This window comes from Lynx canadensis, chromosome C2 (genome assembly GCF_007474595.2).
Source record: "Lynx canadensis isolate LIC74 chromosome C2, mLynCan4.pri.v2, whole genome shotgun sequence".
NCBI classification, from domain to species: Eukaryota; Metazoa; Chordata; class Mammalia; order Carnivora; family Felidae; genus Lynx; species Lynx canadensis.
Window position 1 is genome coordinate 68,633,796 of NC_044311.2, and position 9,447 is coordinate 68,643,242.

Below are 9,447 nucleotides of genomic sequence, written 5' to 3' on the forward strand. Positions count from 1 at the left end.
ACTGTTTTCAAGCCCAGCGATTAATTTTATGACTATTATTCTAAATTCACTTTCTGTTATATTGTTTAAATCCTTTTTGATCAGCTCATTAGCTGTTGTTATTTCCTGGAGATTCTTCTGAGGGGAATTCTTCCGCTTGGTCATTTTGGATAGTCCCTGGTGTGGTGAGGGCCTGCAGGGCACTTCCCCTTTGCTGTGGTGTATAACTGGAGTTGGTGGGCGGGGCTGCTGTCCGACCTGATGTCTGCCCCCAGCCCACCGCTGGGGCCACAGTCAGATTGGTGTGTGCCTTCTCTTCCCCTCTCGTAGGGGCGGGATTCACTGTGGGGTGGCGTGGCCCGTCTGGGCTACTTGCACACTGCCAGGCTTGTGATGCTGGGGATCTGGCGTATTAGCTGGGGTGGGAAGGCAAGGTGCACGGCGGCAGGGGGGGCAGGCTTAGCTCGCTTCTCTTTAGGTGATCCACTTCAGGAGGGGCCCTGTGGCAGCCGGAGGGAGTCAGATCCGCTGCCGGAGGTTTGGCTCTGCAGAAGCACAGAGTTGGGTGTTTGCGGGGAGCGAGCAATTTCCCTGGCCGGAACCGGTTCCCTTTGGGATTTTGGCTGGGGGATGGGCGGGGGAGATGGCGCTGGCGAGCGCCTTTGTTCCCCGCCAAACTGAGCTCTGTCGTCCGGGGGCTCCGCAGCTCACCCTCCCTTTGTCCTCCAGCCTTCCCGCTTTCCGAGCATAGCTGTTAACTTATGACCTCCCAGAAGCTAAGTCACGCTTGCTGTCGGAACACAGTCCATCAGGCCCCTCCGCTTTTGCCAGCCACACTCGGGGGCTCTGCTTGGCCGGCGAGCCGCCCCTCCGCCCCGGCTTCCTCCCGCCAGTCCGTGGAGCGTGCACCGCCTCGCCGCCCTTCCTACCCTCTTCCGTGGGCCTCTCGTCTGCGCTTGGGTCCGGCGACTCTGTTCTGCTAATCTTCTGGCTGTTTTCTGGGATATTTAGGCAGGTGTAGGTGGAATCTAAGTGATCAGCAGGACGCGCGGTGAGCCCAGCGTCCTCCTACGCCGCCATCTTCCCTCCCCGGTCGTAATATTTCTTTTTAGAAGTATATTCAGAAATCAACATGTGGGTACTAGATATGCTCACTGTCACAAAGGTATTTCTGCTCTCAGACTGTATCTGTAGAAAAATGAATGTATAGGTTCTCCCTCTGTTTCTCTTTCTATGTATGTTCCTATTTCTCTGTCTCTGCCTGTCTCTCTCTCTCCATATATATAGTCTCTCTATGTATGTATGTATGTGTATATATGTGTGTGCATGTGCACACACATACACATGTATATTCTCTATGTATACATAAATGCATGTACATACATATGCATCCTTATTTGTATCTATATTTCTTTATCTGTCTATATGTGTGAACCATCAATTCATGCTGTTGCTTCTGATTCAAATCCAATACCACGAAGTTGATTCTAACTTCACCTATTTCTATATTTGTACCTCCTTTCTCCATCAATAAGAAACTTGCATCCTTTATCCTCAATATCTTTAATTATTACTAAATCTCCTGCATTTAGCCTGGCCATATCAGTCTTCCTTCAACCACTTCTATGAAGCCATTCTCAGGAGGCTGCCATTGTTAGCTTCTATTCTACTTTTCTTACCTTCTGAAGCCTTTCTCATATAGACTGACAACACTGGTTATGACAGTAATGTCCCTACAGCTCTGGTCTATAGCTATTACTATCTGCTTCAAGCCTGCTCAGTGAAATGTATGTATGTATGATCCCTGTGTGTATGTAAGTATGGTCCCTTATATAATGAGTTGGATTTTGTGGCCATAATTGATGATAAATTGATAAAATCACCATATGTTACCCCTGGAGATGTCCTGCATAATGAATAAATGAAATGATCATTTAAGTGGCATTCACAACTTCTTAGGGGATAACTTGGATGGTTAGAAAAAAACTTGGTTCACAATTTCTTAAATTTTTTGCAGGAATGCTGTTTCACTGTGACCTGGCTCTGTATATTGATTCTGAGAAGTCTTGAAAATCTAATTCTCTTGCTCTTGTAAGTTACTTCATCTTTTTGTCTAAAGGATCTATAGATTTTGTCTTTATCTTTAAAAGTCCAGTAGTTTTACCAGGATATGTATTGGAATTGACCTTTTCAATTTCCAAACTAGTTGATGGAATGCTTTGAGGTATATGTTCAGACTCCTTTTTCACTTCTGGAAATTTTTCTTGGGTTATAGGTTTAAATGTTGGTTCTGTACCATTTAATATAGTTCTGTGACCCTAATTGTATAAAATTTTGAATCTTTCTTGCCTGTCTTCCATTTCAGTCACTTTTTCTCTGGCTTTCTTGTTTCATATTTTACCCCATTTTTAGTCTCTTGGTAATTAGCCTGTTTCCTTAAAAGCCCCTTACTAAATTTTCATTTAAATAAATTCTGGATTAGGTACTTTGTATTTTAGGCTTCATTTCTGACATGATTTTGTTTTCTTCTATTTCTTTCCTGATTTCAAACCCTCATTTTATTTCTATTTACTTTAATCCATTTTTATTGTTAGTTCTGATTGAAAAAAAAACACTTTACATCCTTGTTGAAGAATATGCAATTTTGTTTGGAATGTTGTGGTACAGTTAGGTTTTTTTGTTTGCTTGCTTTGGTTTTTTGCACATAATTTTCACTAGAAAAAAATTTCACTACCACATCCTTATTTTAAGAATTTTAAATTCAGTTTGGAGTGATATGTTACACTTCTCCTAGATTATTTATCTTTTTAAAGTTTATTTGTTTGTTTATTGACAGAGACAGTGTGAGTGGGGGGAAGCTTAAGAGAGAAGAGGAAGAGAGAGAGAGAATCCCAAACTGACAGCACACAGCCTGATATGGGGCTTGAACTCATGAAACTATGAGATCATGACCTGAGTCAAAACCAAGAGTCAAATGCTTAACTGATTGAACCACCCAGCCACCCCCCCACCTCAGCTTCTTTGTTTGAAAGTAACTGGTAGAAATCTAATCACCAGAAATGTTTGGAATTGCATTTATGGATTTTTTTTTTTACCCTAGTAGTTGTATATAGGCATGACCTATTTTTAACAGGGCTTCTATTAAGGGAGTGCCCTACTCTATCATTTCTAATCTATTCTGTGCAGTTTCCTTTGTGGATATATGATTGGTTGTGGTGGAGAGGGGACTGGAATGTCTTGGTTTATTTCATTTCTATGGGATCCTTATTTTCTCCCATTATTTCCTTCTTTTCTTTTGATTCCACCAATCCAAAAGGACCCCTCTTTTTCATAAATTTAATTCTATCCCAGATGTGATGCTTTTGTGTGTCTTCCTCTAAGTACCTCTTTTGGTGACAAAGTTTTGAATTACCAAGTCTTATCCTGTTTTAATATACTAACGTTTAATTTTGAATTTCTTCTTTCTTGGGTTAGTTTTGTTCCTACATCATCTAAGTCCTTTGGTCATATGAACTCATTCCACAGGGTCTTTTAGGTTTTTAATTCTTTTACATCTTTAAGCTAGAATTATAGGTAATAGAGGAGGATTTATTAGAATTTGGTTTATTTTTGTACTTACAAGTAACTGGAATATTGTAGTATTTTTCTTTCTCCCATTACTGTTGAGGCATTGTTTTATTTGCTTTCCTTGTTGATTTTATTGTTTTGGTAGAGGATATGTACAGAGATTCAAAATCAGGAGTTATCATTGTCCTTCAAATCCAGACATTCCTTGTAACTAATCTTTTTTTAGTCAAAAATAGTGATGTTAATAAGATTTTTGGTCACCTTCCTCTTTTCTATAGACTTCACAGACATATTATTTATTTATTTATTGAGAGAGAGAGAGAGAGAGAGAGAGAGAGAGAGAGAGAGAGAAACTCAAGCAGTCTCCATGCACAGCACAGAGCCCAAAGCAGGGCTCCATCCCATGACCTGAGCCTAAATCAAGAGTCAGATGCTCAATCGATTGAGCCACGCAGGTGCCCAGAGATATTTTTTGATGTACTAACTTTGCCCCAGAAAGAAGTATCATTTTTTACATTGTAATATTATCAACAGTCAACATATAATCAATGATATGTACATGGCAAAAAATGTTATAAAGATTAAAAACTACGTTGGTATGTACAAATATACTATAACACATTTCCTGTCATGATTTTTTTCCATTCAATATTTTCTCATTCAAGAATAACATGCATACTCAGAAAACATGAGGAATCAAGGAAACAACAATAATCAACATTGCTAATAATTTGGTTTCTAGCCTGATGGAATCAAATATCTTCTAATAGATTGAATTTGTAAAAAAAAAATTGCTAAAAAGGAAGAGAAATCTAAAAAGACAAGAAAAAGAGGAAGTAAGAAATGTACGTTCTCACTTTATTTGTTGTCACTTTCACTTCTATGTGGTTCTAAAGCAGAGCTTAGAGGATGATCGGCAATGAACACATTAAAATCTAGTACAGAGCAGGGGCGCCTGGGTGGCTCAGTCTGTTGAGTGTCTGACCCTTGATTTAAGCTCAGGTAATGATTCCAGAGTTGTAAGATTGAACCCCACATTGGACTCTGTGCTGAGCGTGGAGCCTGCTTAAGATTCTCTCTCTCGTCCTTTGCCTTTCTCCATTGCTTGCATGCTCTCTCACTCTCTCTAAAAGAAAACAATAAAAATAAAATAAAATGTTTTTTTTTAAAAATCTAGTACATAGAAGACTGTGCCAAACATAAGCAATTGTAAATAATTCATTGCCCATTATCAAAACATGTAAATATTGGAAAACCTTATATTTAAAATGGAAACCAAATTGAATTTATGGTAGCCCAACCCGACTTGCTGTGGCTATGATTTCTTATCTGATTTTACCTACCTAGTTTACTCTTTCAGGACTCTAAATATCCTTAAATTTTATGAACTTACCGGCTATATAATATACAGTGACTTCTTATGTCAGTATTTGTTTTCTATATGTACTTAATTTATTTTATTAATGAGAATATAATTTAGGACAAAGGATAGTTACAGATTAACAAGGATCTTCTGCTATGTCTTCTAGGTTCTTTCTCTATCCTAGTTGTTTTCCATGGGGATTTTTCTTTTACTTGTCCTTCTTAAAACGTGACACGTAGTAATGCATACCTCTAAATTTTAGTTAAAATGGTGGAGTGCAAATCTAGAAAAGGAGAAAGGAAGAAATAAAAGAAAGAAGAAAGAGAAAAAGGAAAGATAAGGAGAAGAAACTGATAGAAGAGAAGAGAATTTGAAGAGAAATCTGAAGAATGATGATAAGTTCTGGTGAGAATGAAATTCATTATTATGACATTTTTTCCTGAAATATTTACATTAACTATGCTATCTATATTTCTTATCCTGCTCCTCAGAGAGAAACTATACAGCTATGCAATGTTTTTGAAAAATCTGTTTAATATATGCAAGACCAGCCAAATTCTAACAACCAATAATTGGCTTAAATGCATTTCTGAAATGTGTAAATATGCATTTGACTCTGTTGGCATTTACCTTAATAAAAGACCTCAGAAACACAAGTGATTAGCCATTAAACTAAATTTGTAGTTCTGGATGAGTTTTTTTGGTTTTCTAATATGTGTTCTTCTATTATTCCTAAAATGTTACAATCTTTCCATTGAGTATTTTAGCATTTATCTATCCTATAGAGGTAAAACCATTTTAGGCTAAGAAGTTTTAGGAAACAGCAGAAAAAATATGACCACGGTTCTGTTGCTATTGAGGCAAAACATGAACAGTCTTATTCTTAAAGGTTAAGTTGGAAACCCACAATACAAACTATTCATTACAAGCAACTAGTGTGTCCTTTGCTGCCACTATACATCATCTGTGTAATCAAAACATTATCTGATATTAGTAGGCAGAAAAACTACCCAGACTTAAGTCGAGAGCAAGAAAATGAAGTGTTCACTACAATTATCAGAACAAGACAGTATTAAAAAACAAGACAGTGTACAAGTTCGCTACAATTATCAGAACAAGACAGTATTTTTCTTTCTGAAAAGAAAAAGTATTGTCTTCATTAAAAATATTTAGATGATAAGGCTGAAATTATAAGTGGGTTTTTGTTTGTTTTGCTTTTGCTCTGAAATATTCAGAATATTGCTAAGTATCCAAGTTCACTTTATTATTGAAGATGTACATTTGTATAAGACTACAGTAGGAAATAAACATTTTGTGTCACTTCTGAGTTTAAAGAAAGCTTAAAATGGCCAAACAGTGGACAACCTTCTATATGTGAGAACATTCTAGTAGTAAAGAAAAAGAATACAATTATTATAAAATAAAATAGTCTGTGTTCACTACATCATAGGGCAACAATAAGAGGTAAGGGTATTTTCGAAGTTGAAGAAGGGAGACCTGGATTCCCTTCTGGATCTGGTACTTGTTAAATTTATATGATCACTGAAAAGTTGTGGGGTCTCTTTCAGGCTCAGTTTCCACATCTTGAAAATAAGTCTTAGAAAGAACTCTTGCTCTACTTTACACAGTGGTATGAAGGTCACATGGTAAGATGTGGATGAAAGAGGGTTATACATTTTAGCTTTTAACACATTATTGCAATTAATCTATGGTAAATTCTAACTAATGTATTTAGACTTATCATTTTCAAACCCTTAATTTGACAACATCTTTATTATCCTTAATAAAATTCATGGAGCAACTAACTTACCTACATACATAGTTTTGAAAGTAAGTATTGTAATTGCCAAACTACATATATGGATGACTATATAAAGATGAGATAAAAAACAAGTTATAATCAAATAGTACGTATTTCAGCATATAAATATTGTTATAACATACCTAGAAAACATAAGGGAGCTATATAGCACAACTATATGTAAGATTATCAAGAAAAATCATAGCTAAATAAACTGATTCAGCTTGGCTGTATTGGCAGTTCTAGGGCACTTGGGATGAGCACTGGGTGTTGTATGGAAACCAATTTGACAACAAATTATATTTTTAAAAATGTGCAAATCCAAAAAAATAAATTAATAAAACCACCAACAGTGCTGTGTGTTCAGTGATGTGATTTGATGAAATGGTTAACAATTCTTATAAGTTTTTGAAGGAAGAAAATGTATCCCTCTATTTGCAAGTTAGTAGCACTCCTGGGAATTCTATAGCCATTAAATAATACAAAAGTAAGCTATATTTATTTCCAGTTTGAAGTAAAATTCTAGTCTAAAATGGTTTTAAACAGGTTTTTCAGTTACACGAAAAACTGGTGCACACTGACAATTTGTGCTGACCATGAGATCATTCTGCGTACTGTGCAAGACTATTTTAAATATTGTAGATTGTCTAGTGTTTCTGACCACCACCCGCTGAAGGCCAATGTTTGCTTCTAATCATTTTGATAAATAAAAATATACACATTTTATAAATACCTTTTGTGATAATACCACCACTATTGCAAACCATGAGTCCTTATATAAATAACATCCAAGTCATATTTTCCCCCAAGAGTCAGCCTAATGTATAGAAATATATCATATTTTAATAATGATGGTTTCTTAATTTGGTTCCTATTTGATTGAAATGTCCGTCAAATGTATGTGGAAACTTTATTTTATCTTACTTTTGTTTTGGTCCATCAGCCTTCATAAGGTCCCCAGTTTTAGTAGAATCATTCAACTGTATAGTACCCCATACCCTTCCCACTCAATCTTTCCTGCACTCAACTTATTATGTGCTTTGCCCAGGACACTGCTAGTTTTATCTTTTACAGACTTGGTCAGGATTATTTTTTCATCCTTATTCTTTTATCATTAAAATAATAGTAATAGGGGAGCCTGAGTGGCGCAGTCAGTTGGGCATCCAACTCTTGATTTCAGCTGAGGTCATGATCTCACGTTTGATGTGATCAAGCCCTGCATTGAGCTTTGCACTGACAGCAGCACAGAGCCTGCTTGGAATTCTCTTTCCCTCTTTCTGCCCCTCCCCCACTAATGCTTGCTCTTGTGCTCTCTCTCTCTCTCTCAAAATAAATAGAAATAAAACATTAAAAAATTTAAAAAATATAATAATAATAAATATTTATAGTTCTTTGTACACACTAGGAAAATTTATATCTATGTACCTCTGCTCACAATGCTTATTCTATTTGAAAATACCTATCTTAATCTCATTTCTACTGTGGTCTGAATTTTCCTCCAATGAACAAAAAATCATCTTTCGTTGTGTAGCATAATAGTCACCTTCTCTAATTTTTTCAAGTAAATTTATGAATCTCAATAATGCTATTTTAAACAAACTAATATGACAATACTTCTCACAATTAATTTTAGTATTTTCTTATAAGTACCTTTTCCTTCTTAGTTGTTAAAGCCTGGTCAATAATTATTTCTTACCCCTCTGAATCAATTCTTATTTATGTAAACCAAACTTAAAGCCTGATATACCAGGCAATTAAAAATATTTATTAAAATATACAAGTAAATTTAAGTTATTATGAGGTAAATTGATAGGTCCTAAAGACTAATGGTATGGCAAAAGTATTTAGCTTTTTTTTCTTTTTAAATAAAAAAATCAAATGAGATTCACCACGAAGGCAGAGTAATTTGCAAAGGACATGTAATATCTCTAGTGTTCAGAATTTGACTGATGTTAATTTAATAATCTTAACATTTTTAAGAGTGATCTGACAACATTAAAATTTCTAAGGAACAAAAATCAGGTGTCTTTTCAATAATGAAATGAAATTTTCCACTTAGGTATTTTAAGCATAGCTTGTCTCCTCCATTTTTTCTTAATCAGATTAAGACATGTTTTGGTGGTTTAACCAAAATGTCTTTTGGATTTAAAAAACAAACAAACAAATAATTATTATGTGTAAAAACAACGTTAGGAAAGACAAACCAATATATTTTTGAGAAGAAAAATGATTTATATATAATAAGCTACTGGGAGATAGAGTGGACTGTCAGGGTTTGCCAAGAGCATTGTGAAAGGGCAATGAGTGTAAAGTGAAGATTTCCTTAATTCTCTTAAATCAGATTTAATACATCTGTTTAATATGCATGGTGGTACTTTATGCGCTCCAACAAACTATTTTAGCTACAGTTCGTAAGTGGCGTCAGACACGTTATATTTCCACTACAAATATTTGCAATGTAGTATAAATTTAAAATTAACCCAGTATACTATCATCACCTAGAATTAGAGAATAATATGATCAGTCATTATAAGCTTAAGGACTTGAATTTCGACTGGTTTTTAAACTCCTCGTTTGGGAATTAAGTCTTCAAAATGGCAAAAAGCATGTCAAAGTCTTACTTTCTTTGATGTAAATGTTTAACTTCATCCCAGGCTATTATAAATATAGGTATAGTTATTTATATTTATATAATAACATTTGTATTTATTATATAACATATATAGTATTTACATAC